We start from the raw sequence: 12,062 nt of genomic DNA on the forward strand, positions 1-12,062 counted from the left end.
GACAGAGGGGAAGGTCTGAGGAGATCAGAACATCGAGAGTGTTCTCTGCAGAATGAGTCGGGCCAGAGGGGAGAATGTTGAGTGAGAGAGAGTCGCAGAGGTCGCAAAAGAGTGTAGAGGGGGGGCAGGAGGCATCCAGGTGGATGTTGAAGTCTCCAAGAAGGAGGAGTTGAGTGGTTGAGGCCGGGAGTGAGGAGACGAGGTCCGCCCACTCAGAGAGGAAGGAAGAGATCTGACCAGGTGGCCGATAGATAGTAGCCACTGTAAGGGAATGGCTAGAGGAGAGAGAGTGAGCCTGCAGATGAGGCATTCAGAAGAGGAGGCAGGAATCCACTCAGGGAAGATAAGGGCAACACCCCCACCAGAGCGGAAAGGCCTGGGCGCAAAGAGGATCTTGTAGCCGTCAGGTAGGAGTGTGTCAAAGCTGGTGACAGAGCTGGCCGTGAACCATGTCTCAGTGAGACCGAGGACATCGAGGTCAAGTTCTTCAAGGAGGTGGCAGATAGAGGAATGCTTGACAGCAGAGCGAAGAGTGGCAGTGTGGAGAATGTTGCCATCCTTGAAGGACTTCCGGGGAGGGGTACAGATCAGAGGTACGCCCTGCAGAGGTGTAGAAGGAGCCAAAGAGGGGGCAGAGAGGGAGGGGGAAGGCAAGGTAGCCAAGGAAAGTGGAGGGAGGACAGCCGGAGAAGAAAGGAAGTTGATGAGGCGCAGGAAGCGTCTATCAAAGAGGTGAAGGTTGGCCTGAGGGCCTTGGACCAAGACGGTTTGATTTGAGTAAACATTAATGATGACCTAAGAGGAAAGGAAGGAGGCCAGGAGGGCGTCCCAACGAGTGCCACCATTGATGGGAGAAGAGGAGAAAGGACAGAGCACAGAGACCATATGAAGGGTCCATATGTCAGGAGAAGACACGACAAAGAGGATGTCGGTGAGAGTTTCCTTGGCGGAGGCACTGGTATAAGGCACAATAGTAAGGAGAAAGGGGAAGAAGGCTTCCAAATGTGCATTCAAGGTAGATATAATTGACACAAACTCATGGTAGATCCGGGTCACCGAACACTATTATCACTAGAGTAAAATGGGAGGAAATGTGCAAGAAAGGCTATAATTCCACGTTTTACAAATCCAATGAAGAATCCAGGAGCCTTTGAAGGTCACACTGTTATTATGCAAGGGTACAAGAATGCACTACTACAGTTCTAAAGACTTACGACAGGTACCAAAGTATACATGGCATAGAAGGGAGTTGTTTAGGTTGGAAATATCAAGGTTGTTATGCTGGACACAGAAAATGACTTCAATGAGAATGAAAGGAATGCTTACCGAGCTGGTATGTTCTTGGATGAAATCACCGTACCCCGAGCAAGGACCACCTTGGACGTAAAAGACCTTCACAACGATCTACGCCACAAGCTGATAATACTAAAGCTAGTGCAGTGAATCACTGAGAAGGGTGTGATTCTCCCTCGAGTAGGGAGAATCTTATTGTAGTACTGTTATCCTGCTTCTTCTGGCGAGTGGCTGGTTCTATGCTGGAACCTCTTGCCTACAGGAAGACGACTACATTACTGACCTATTCACATAAACCAATAACCCCCCTGCACACCCCCAAACACCCCTGTGGAGATGGTTCTCGTACCTTAAGAGGAATGGACTGGATGTTGCAGGACTGAATGAATGACTGGATGACTTCCATACAACGATGAGGAAAGGAAGGTTAGTAAGGTACTTCACCTGAATGGCACGAGGGACCCACTAGTGTCAGGCTGGTGCACAAAAAGCAGCAAAGCGTCTATGGTCCAGTGTGCTGTTGAAGGAGGAAGCTGAAAGCAAGACCAGTTGTGGAGAGTCCCAAAGGTCCAAGTGATTATGTGGTGGAAGTGTACAAATGATGAAGTAGCTGGAAATAGGAGTAAGGATACTGTAGGTGTGCCCAGCGCTTAAATCCAGACAGAGTAGTGAATAAGGAGCATGGTCTGTAGTCAGCGTTACTGGATTGCCGAGGGCTGAATGTTAATGCTGTAGGAACTAGGAATGACTGCTGTAAAATGCGCAATGACATGCAGCTGGTGGTATAATGCTGGAGATAGCCACAGGCTCGGCATGGCTTTAAGTTGGAGGGAGACGCAGACCCGTTACAGCCGTAATAGAAATGGCATGTGGCAAACCGCTGTGGGTGACGAGCGGCCAATGATCCGAACACTCAGTAGTGGCGAGGTTCCGTTAGACAGCTGCTCGTCGAGAGGAGGCGGCTGACACACAAGCTCATATGAGCAGCGGGATCCGTGAGACAGCAGCAAGCCTGCAGGAGGCGGCTGAGGGGAGTCGCGGATCCGAGACAGCTGCTAGCGAGGCGCAGAGGCAGCCGCGCTCCGTGCGGTGACTGCAAACCGTGCAAGAAATTTTGAACGTAGAAAGCCGGATGAAACGGCACCAGGACAAGGAAGGCTGAAAAAAGCTGTAACAAAACTAATAAGCCTCTAGGTGCATCAAACACTAATCAGAAGCACCGGGTACTTTTCCAATGGAGATTATTCACGCCCCCCAATAAACATGTGACACAAACCCAGGCAACGTGTGTAAATTGAAAACTAGCGCCGTTGCCATGGGAACCTCACAGTGATTCTGTAATCAGAAAAGAAAGGTCTGGCAGCCGTTCGGGTTGCAAAACACTGTTTAAACCGAACAGACCTTGTCCTCCTGACATAAGAATGCCTAGATGTAGATGGAGTCAGTTTGGACCATCTAGTCGGCATGACAAAGCTAAATTGGAGGTAAAACTAAGGGCAGGAAGTGAGGAACAAGTATCAGTACTGGGGGGCAGGGGGATGGGCAGTAGGAAACTGACAACAGAGTTTTGCAGCGGGGGAAGAGAGAATACTGTTCTGGGTAGTATTTAAGTACAGCATTGTGAAATTGAGAGGCTATGCACACAACATTATTCTGAGGTCAGGTGCCCAGCCAGTAGCCCACTCAGCAAGAGAAATTCCCATTTCAATGAGAGAAAAGGTGCATAAGAGAGGCATCAGAATGGGTATCGTGGTGACTCGTAAGGCAAATGGCAAACTTTGGGTGTGTGTAGATTTGAGGGATTTAAATAGAAAAATTATGGTAAACTAGAATCCTCTTTCAGTAATATAGGAGATGCCAAACTTAATAGGAGGGGCTGATGTATTCTCGACGACAGACCTTTCTGCAGCATACCACCAGCTACCTCCACATAAGGAATCAAGGGAATACACTACATTTATCACGCCTTTCAGAATGTACCGTTATCCAAGGATTCCTTTTGGGTTAGCATCTGTAGCTGACATGTTCCAGAGTATTATGTCCCACATGTTTGGAAATATGACATGAATGACTGTGTTCCAAGATGACATATTAAAATCCATAGGTTAGTATGCTCTATGTTTTGTTGTGCTCTTTTGCACCACTGCCATCAGTGGTGCAGAAGAGCACAACAAAAGATAGAGCATGGTGTTGAGAAAATTGGAACACAATGAGCTATCTGTAGATTACAGTAGATGCGAATTTCAAAGGGAAGAAGTGAATTACTTGGGGCACACATTGTCCAAAGCTGGTCACAGGCCCAGAGATGATTTAATGAAAGCAGTCAGGAAAGCACCATTGCCAGAGAACAAGGAGGAACTATGTTGCTTTTGGGCCTGGTGGAGTTGTATGATATGTTTATCAAGGGATTTGCAGAGATAAAGTATATGTTGAGAGAATTGATAAAGAAAGATATTAAATTTGCATGGAGTGAGTATTGTACAAGGACTGTAGAAGAGGTAAAAAGTAAAAGGCGAGGTTCCATACCTGGGAGAATATAGCCTGAAAGGCAATCTGTAATCATGGTCGATGCTAGTTGGTGGGGTTTATGTGTGGTCTTGTCCCAATTAGAAAGTGAGATAGAATAATACTGTTTGGACAGACAACTGCTGGTAGAAATCAAAGTTCAAGGAATGCCAAGAGCAACCCCAAGGATTGCAACACTAGGGTTAAGATTATTGGAGTACAATTGCAAGGTAATACATTTGCCAGGGAGAAAGAATTGTATAGCAGTTTTTCTTATCAAGCATGCCCATATCTGAAAATGATGCAGTGTAAACAGGGGATGATGCTATTAGGGAGGAATTACAGGGAGAACAAATATGCTTCACCAAGCAGTTTGGGAAGAGGAATGAGCAGATAATGTTGTCCTCAAGGCATTGTCAGGTGTCAGGTTGGGAAAGAAGGGATGGTAGGAAAAGAATGAGTTGAAGGAAAGATATAAGGGATAATATGAAGTTAAAGAGGAATTGACAATAGCAGAGGACTGGTTGTTGAGGGGGTTCAAGGAGATTCCTCATTCGGCAATAAGAGAAAATATTGTACAGTTGGCTCATGAAAGACACTGTGGTATCATGATCACTAAGAGGAAGGTGAGAGAATAATTCTGGCGGCCAGGAAAGGATTCACATGCAGAATGAATTGTGAGGAACTGCGGACAATGTATTAACAGGGACTATGTTTTTCGATGTCAAAAGTGCCATTCTATCTTCTATTAGTACCAAAAGGACCTTGAGCTAATCTACAAATTGACATTCTAGGGCTGTATCAATGTTTGGGAAAAGTAACAAGTTCTTGGTGGTACTGAATGATCATTATTCAAGGTGGCCGGAAGTGGCTGTCATACATAGGGTGACTTCAAATAATACTCTATGTATTTTTAGAAAACATGTTCGAGAGAACGAAATCCCGAGTCTGTTTTGAGTGATAATTGACTGCAAACTTTAGCAAAGGAGGTAAAGCAGATTTGTGTCCAAACAGGAATCAAGCGGAGGCTGAAGTCAGTGTATCATCTGGAAGCTAATGATATGGTGGAAAGGATGAACTGGGGGATACAACAGGCCTTGGGCAATCAGATGGATTGGAAAAGATAATTAAGTGAAAATGTGTGGAGTATTGGGGTAACACCACATAGCAATTGAGGGTAAATACTGTGTTTGGGCAGAGATGATCAAGGACTATCGGAATATCAGTATTTCCTTGACCACGTTGGAACTCTAGAGGATGTACATGCTAGGGAAACTGCCAGGTATGGCAATGAAAGTGGGTCAGGCTTTTTGCAAAAGCTAAACATGAATGAGGCAAGGGAGAGTGTTCAATTGATACAAGCAAGACTTGAAGTCCAGAAGGGCAAAGATGTCTAGAGGAGTGTAATGACACTGAATATGCCCAAGAAATATCAGAACTTCAAAATGCATAATGAAGGGTTTACATACAATATGAAGATGTAGGTTGTTAGATTGCCAACCATTTGGTTGGTCTAGTAAGGTGTCTTATCAATTGTTAAGTCTAGCTTACGATAGTTGTGAGATGATTTAACTATGCTAGTAGTTTAGTGATTGTCATTATTCAAAAGAGAAGGTGATGTCTGGTAGCCAGGGTTTGGAACTTCTGGCGTCAAAGAGAGCCGTGTTGAAGGTGTGAGCAGGGTTTTTGTATATTGTAACGATAAAAGATTTAACCCTCACCCGAGTCACAGATAACAGTGTGCTGTGCTATACCATATTATAGCACTTTTCTGGCCAATGTACGAATATGGTTCTAAGTCTGGGACTCCCAGTTCTCCTTTGTAGAACGGTACCATCAACACTTTCTATCACACTCTTGGACTATTACACTCCCAGATCAGTCTCAAAATAGCTGTTCTAAATTTGTGAAAATATATACTCCCCACTTCAATGGACCCAATCCTATGAATATACAGTAATTTCAATAAGATAAGTTTTATGAGGGATAGCCTCGCCATCATTGACAATGGTAATTCTGCCATTTACTTATTTTCAATTAACCTGTACCATCAGGTAGTTCCACTCATTTAATGTCCTTACATCCCTTTATATTTTTATTCCAAAGTATCGTTCTGCGCACTGGCACCATCTTAACCCCTGTGAAACAGGCATGGTATCAAGAGAGAAACACACTAAAAAGCAACAGTTTGAAAACCTTTATTGAAAAGCTTTGTTGGGTTGGTGTAATACCTAACTGGCCCTAACTCTAAGGGAGCTGTTCCCTCGGCTGATGTTTTTGAGGACCGTTGATGTCCAGAAGTCCAAAACCGAAATCCGTCTGTGTCACAAACTATGCTTGCCCTCACTCTTAGACAAAATGTGTTCTGGGGTCTTCTTAAAGAAATAATGGTAGCTCAAAAAAAAAGAAATCCAAAGCATGACTGCTTTCAAGTAGCCTTACCATCAGGTTTAGTTCTGCCAGTTTCAAAAAATTGTTTGACTCAAAAGGGTTGCCCTTGGAACCTTCCACGTAGGACTCTTGCAACAAGTTAATAAAGTTCCCAATGTCCCTGGGTCTCTTGGGGTTCCCTTCTCCAAGCTTCGATCCTTTCAGTTTCAAACAAAAAGACACAGTTTCTGTTTAGGCCTCTCAGGGTTCCCTTCCCCAAGCTTAGGCCCCTATGGTTTCAAACAAAAGTTCACCTTGTCAGGATGTACTTTTCAACACGTAGACTCTTCATGGGGCAGTGCCAGAGACTTTCGAAAATGCTGGGCTCCTGCTCCTCCCCTGTGCGACCACTCTGACTTCTGACCCCTCTCTTTACCCTTTGTATCTTTCTTTTGGCATCTTTTCCTCTGGTGCCCTTTCCACTTTGCTCTTGTTTCTCTTTCATCTTTCATTCCACTTTACTGTGCACACTTGCACCCTCTTTATTCCCTTTAAGGTGCATCATGCAAACTCCTCTTGCTTTGCTGTGCCTCTGGCCCACTCTTCTCAGTTGACCGTGCACCCTTGCACCTTGCTTTTTTAACTTCTGGGTCGCTTGCACTCTCTCTTTAATTTCCACTTGGTTTTTGGGTTACTTGCACCCTATTTCCTGCTTTCGGGCTGCTCACCCACTCTCTTTGCTTCCCGCTTCCTTTTAATTCACTCTTTCCGCCTTTCTCAGTCTTCGCACCACCAGCGCACAGTTTCTCTGGTTTTCCTCACTTTCCGATTAATGCGCTGCTTGCATCTTTCATCACTTTTGCTCCCGCTCCAGCCACCCGCACGCTACTGGGTTTCTCTCAAGTTCAACACCCTCTGCATCATCCACAAGGCCGTGTGAGGCTGGGGCCCGAACTGCATCCAACGCTCTCTTCCAAAATACCTTCCTTCTAGAGCCCTTCGCTCAGCTACCTCCAACTCTCTGAGGGTCAGACGCTTCTTCAGAAAGAGAGTGGCGGATGGATCTCTATCCTCTGCAGGGGCCTCCTGTCATGCGCGGTCACCCGTGGCAAATCTGGGAGAGACGGAGGCTCCGCCATGAAACTGCCCATTACGTCCCTGTGTAACATGCAGTAGCGATCTAGCAGTTTTTATCATTGCTGCCACTGCGTCCAATAAGGTGGGCTCGATCCTCTGAGTCCACGCGCTGCAACCCATTCATATCCTTACGGGTTTCGCGCTAGTTTCAGGTTCTCCTTGCTCCTGGAATTACTGCCTTGCTCTTTCCCGCTTGCTTACAGCCACACTCCTTCCTGACCTTTCAGGCTCCTCCCTTCCCGTTCTGTGCCTGCTCCCGCTGGGGCTTCTTGCGCTCGCTGGTTCCTCTGCTGGTGTTTTGGGCTTCTCCTGGTCTTTGCTGTTCCCCCTTCTTTTGTACCATTATCATGGTAACAGTGGATTCTCTCTCAAAGCTGGCACATTTCACACCGCTCCCGGGATTACCAACAGCGTCAGAAATGGCCAAGGTGCTTTGTAAGGATATTTTCCGTCTGCATGGTCTACCGGAATGTATCCTATCCGATCGAGGCTCCCAATACACATCTAGGTTTTGGAGCGCCTTGTGTTGGTTATTGGGTATCCAGAGAGCTCTGTCATCCTGATACCATCTCCGAACCAACGGGAATACTCAACGATTGAATGTCACCATGGAACAGAATCTACAGTGCTTTATCAATATGCAGCAAGATAATTGGGTGGATCTCTTACCAACAGCAGAATTGTCATAACAACTTCGTACATTCAGCTACCAAGCTCAGTCTATTTTTTTACCATCCTCGCATTTTACCGCAGTCGATCCCACCCTATTTGAACATCCCTTCGATTGATGCAGTACTGTCTGAGTTAGCGGATGCCCATAAAGCCGCTCAGCAAAGCCTAGAATAAATTAAGAGGAGGAACAAACGCCAGGCAGATGTTCACCAACAAGAAATGCCAGAATGGGAGATAGGCTCTAAGGTCTGGCTGTCCACCAAAGTCCTGCCGAGGTGGGTGCATCCATTCAAGTTATAACCTCGCTACATTGGACCTAATTAGATCCCAGCCAAGATCAATCCTGTAGCGTTCAGACTCAAACTACCCAAGAAGCTCAATCACCTGCACCCAGTTTTCCATGCCTCCCTTCTGCACCCTTGGATTCTGGATCCATATAGTTGATAGCCAACTAGATATAGGCTTCCGAATATCACTCAATCCAAACAATATGAGGAATCTCGAATCTGGGACTCCAGGTACCGGAAAAGCCGAATGAAGTATCTGGTACAGTGGAAAGGCTACCCACTCTCTGAGAATTCCTGGGAACCCAGCTCTAACATACATGCACCTCGGTTGTTGCAGATATTCCACCGGCTTCATACAGGGCAGCCAAGCTCCTGCAGGCCTTGGAAGGGGCATATTGTCATGCGCGGTCACCCGTGGGATTCCTTGGAGAGAAGGAGGCTCCGTTATATCCCTGCGTAACATGCAGTAATGGTCTAGCAGTGTTGTATCAAGGACGCCGCTGCGTCCAATAATGTGGGTTCGATCCTCGTCAGCACGTTGCAACCCATTCATATCCTTACGGATTTCGTATCAGTTTTTAGGTGCTCCTTGCTCCTTGAATTATCAGCTCACTCTCTTTCCTGGTTGCTTGCAGCCACGCTCCTTCCCAAGCTTACACGCTCCTCCCTTCCTGCTCTGTGCCTGCTCCCGCCAGAGCCTCTTGTGCTCGCCGGTTCCTCCTCTGGTGTTCGGGGCTTCACCTGGTCTTTGCTGTTCCCCTTTTTTTCCAGGGTCTCTCTTGGCTTCTCAGGGACATTCTCCTGGCCTCTGGCTGTCCCCCCCCCCTCCTGGGTCTCCCTCAGCTCTCTGGAGCATTGCGCATTATGCACAAATCCTGTACCAGCGTCTTCCGTCTCCCAGGGCCTCCTGTGTACTACTCTGGTATCTGTCCTGTTTCATTACAGAGCTCGCCCCTCTCAAGGACCTTAGGACAAGCTACCACTCACCTTTGTGCCACTCATACCTTGCCTGGACTCATGAATCCTTCACACCGGATCTAGCAAGTCTTCCTGGACTTCCGGTTAGGACTTACACTACGCCATGGACTACTGTGAGTTTTTCTGCCACACAGGCTTTTCCCCTTATTGGCTGTCTCAGAGAAGGGGCCCCTTGTCCGACCGTACTCATCGGCAGATATAGTGGCTTCCATTTGAGACATGCCATATCTCTTCAAGAAAAAGAAGCCCTTCTGAAAAGAAGAAGAAAGGAATCCTCGTCTAGTCAGAATGAATTAGGTGAGGAACGTGAATTCCGGTCCAATTGGGGTGAAGATTCTGACATCTCGCTCTGGGATGCCCTCTGTTCCCCCTCTCAAACTTGAGCTGGAACACCTGAAGTTCTGGAAGCAGCGAAGACCTTCCTTTTCTCCTCTTCTTTCTGTCTCTCCCACACCTGCTGACCTGTCTGTTGCACCGACTGGTTGCTTGGTACCCTCAGCGTCTCATTGGGTACAATGCTCCTCCATGATCAGTCTCCCCTGCAATGCCTCCAGGATTACCACATACTTAGGGGCTGTAACTGTAACCTCTATAGTCCCCTGCATTCCTTGCACTTACCCAGAGTCGCACTGCCCTGGCTGTACTTACTCAAAGCAATGCTGCCCTGATTGCACTTCTCCTTCCCTCTCTCTGGCACTTCACTCTTTCCGTCCCCCCTGCACTTTGCGGTGTTGCACTTGCACGATCTGAATTACACAAGGACTAGTAAGATCGTTTGCCTTGTCCTCCCTCTGTCCTTCCCTTCCTTATCTTGTAGCGCCTAGAAACACTTGTATACAGGTACGTTATAAATGACATATCATATTACATTTTTCCTTGTGAAACTCACCCAGTAGCGCAGTGCTGGCGAGCAGGTCCTCGGGATCTGTAGGTTGAGGTCAGGGTTTTACCACCTGCCCCTCCTGGGACCAGCACACGTCCCAGGGGAACAAGCACTGGCCTGGACACGGCCAGTGGCTGGCAGCACGCCTCAATTTGGTTCCCTGGAGACACAGCTCCCTCGCCATGCTGAAACCATTCAGACACACCAGGTCAGCGTCTTGGTGTCCTGCGCTCCTCCTGATCTTCCTTGCTTCTGTTTCTGCTCCCTGGCTTCCATGTTCCAACCAGCAACCCCAGCTCGCTCATCTTCTTTGGCAGAACCACACCTTTATACCCTAACTGGAGTCAAGTGAAGTCAGGTGTGCATGGTTATGTTAAAATGCCTGACCTTTCCTGACTCTATTAGTGGGACAGCCCAGTGGTGAAATGTAGTAGGCCTCTTCCTGCCTCCCAATGTTATTCCTATGGGTAATCTTTACTACTCTCAATCGTCTCATCGTCCCTGTACATGTTGGAAATGGGGAGGGGGAGATCGAATGGGATTGGAAATATCTCAAAAAAGCTGAGGGAGAGGGTTTGATGTATAATGGGAAAAGAGGGAAAACTATGTCTTGCTTTTAGGCATTCTCCTCCCAATCCCCCGTGACCCCCCATTCAGGTGATCCTCCCTCGCTTGGCCACCCCCAGGGTCAGGATCCAAAAGCAATGGCCCTCCCCAGGCTACCTGAATGGAGGATCCCAGGGGAGTAGGTGGGAGAATACCATCAGGTTGCTCACACCCCGCAATCATACCCTGCGCTTACTTTGTGGTCAGGGTTATGTGTAGTGTCTCAGTGTCTTTGGGCTTGACCTCGTAACAGCCAGGAGAGCATCTTTCCTGGTTTCTATCCCTCAACACATCTTCTGGCTGAGACCTTTCGGGTCAGGATTTCTACTTCATGCTCTACATATTCTCTGAATTCGTCCAGCTTATGTTGTATCTTTCCCAAGGTTGGATCACTGTGACTTTACATCTCCTTTGTATGTCATACAGGTCATTCTCCAGCCTGTTCAAAGAGCTTCTCGGCACACACAGCACTCTGGCTTTCATTTGCTATACAAATGCCACAGAGTTGGGCCTTGTATGACTCCCATAATGTGCTGCACTCTCTACTGTGCCCATATTAATTTCTATTTATTGCTCCATTTCCCTCTGTATTGCCTCTCTAAAAGCCAGTTTGACTATATGGTGTCATCCCAGCACCACATTGACAGGTGGAAGAAAGGAGTTCATTCTCTGCAATGTTTCACATTTTAATTGCTCACCTATCAAGGGCCTTGTTATCAACCATTTATCTATTCTGGACAATGAGTGCTGCACACTTGAATAACAGGTATATTCTTCATTATCTTTATACATCTTTCTCCAACTGTCTACCAGCTCAAATATCTCACAAAGTCGTATCCATGCTTTTGCTGCTCTTGCCAATGTTCTCAGGTTGTTTGTGGATCTATCTTTCCCTAAATCTGTAATGGTTTTATAATCAATCACCTCCCATCAATATTTCTGAAGTGTCAATGTTCGGAGCATAAATAATGAACAGGGCTATTTTCCTCTTGTTCACAACTCCTTCTTCTAGCAAGTATCTCTCCTCAGTCTTCTTGTACATTTAGTGATTTAAGATCTAGAGTATGGTGTATCATTAACATAACTCCCCTAGCTTGAGTGTTGGGTGAGCAGAACCATCTATGTTTGCCCCAGCCATTTCCAAATCCTCTATGCATTTCCCTTGCTAGGTGTGTTTCTTCAAGCGTAGTGTGAGGAGCCAGGAATGAGACGCAGACACAGAGGAGTCATGTTTGTTGCTACAAACCTTTATTAAAATAAATGGGGGTTGGGAAATGCCTCTATCTCTAATCTAGGAGGAATTTCCCTACCTCAACCAAAACTAATGGGTC

The 12,062-nt window shown here is 46.7% G+C and overlaps 1 protein-coding gene across 3 annotated transcripts in view; it reads right to left on the minus strand.

Annotated features, from left to right (window-relative positions):
- METTL23 (methyltransferase 23, arginine) overlaps nucleotides 1–12,062 on the minus strand; it is a 610,690-nt gene that overhangs the window by 312,551 nt on the left and 286,077 nt on the right. Inside the window, exon 1 of one of the 3 annotated variants that reach the window (XM_069654664.1) lies at nucleotides 1,738–2,527. The exons of the other annotated variants lie outside the window; for them this stretch is intronic. The gene's annotated coding sequence lies outside the window, so the exon portion shown is untranslated. Of the gene's footprint in view, nucleotides 1–1,737; nucleotides 2,528–12,062 lie in introns of those variants that run through there. 3 annotated transcript variants of the gene reach the window in all.

Source organism: Ambystoma mexicanum, chromosome 3q (assembly GCF_040938575.1).
Source record: "Ambystoma mexicanum isolate Mex_15411 chromosome 3q, UKY_AmexF1_1, whole genome shotgun sequence".
Lineage (NCBI taxonomy): Eukaryota > Metazoa > Chordata > Amphibia > Caudata > Ambystomatidae > Ambystoma > Ambystoma mexicanum.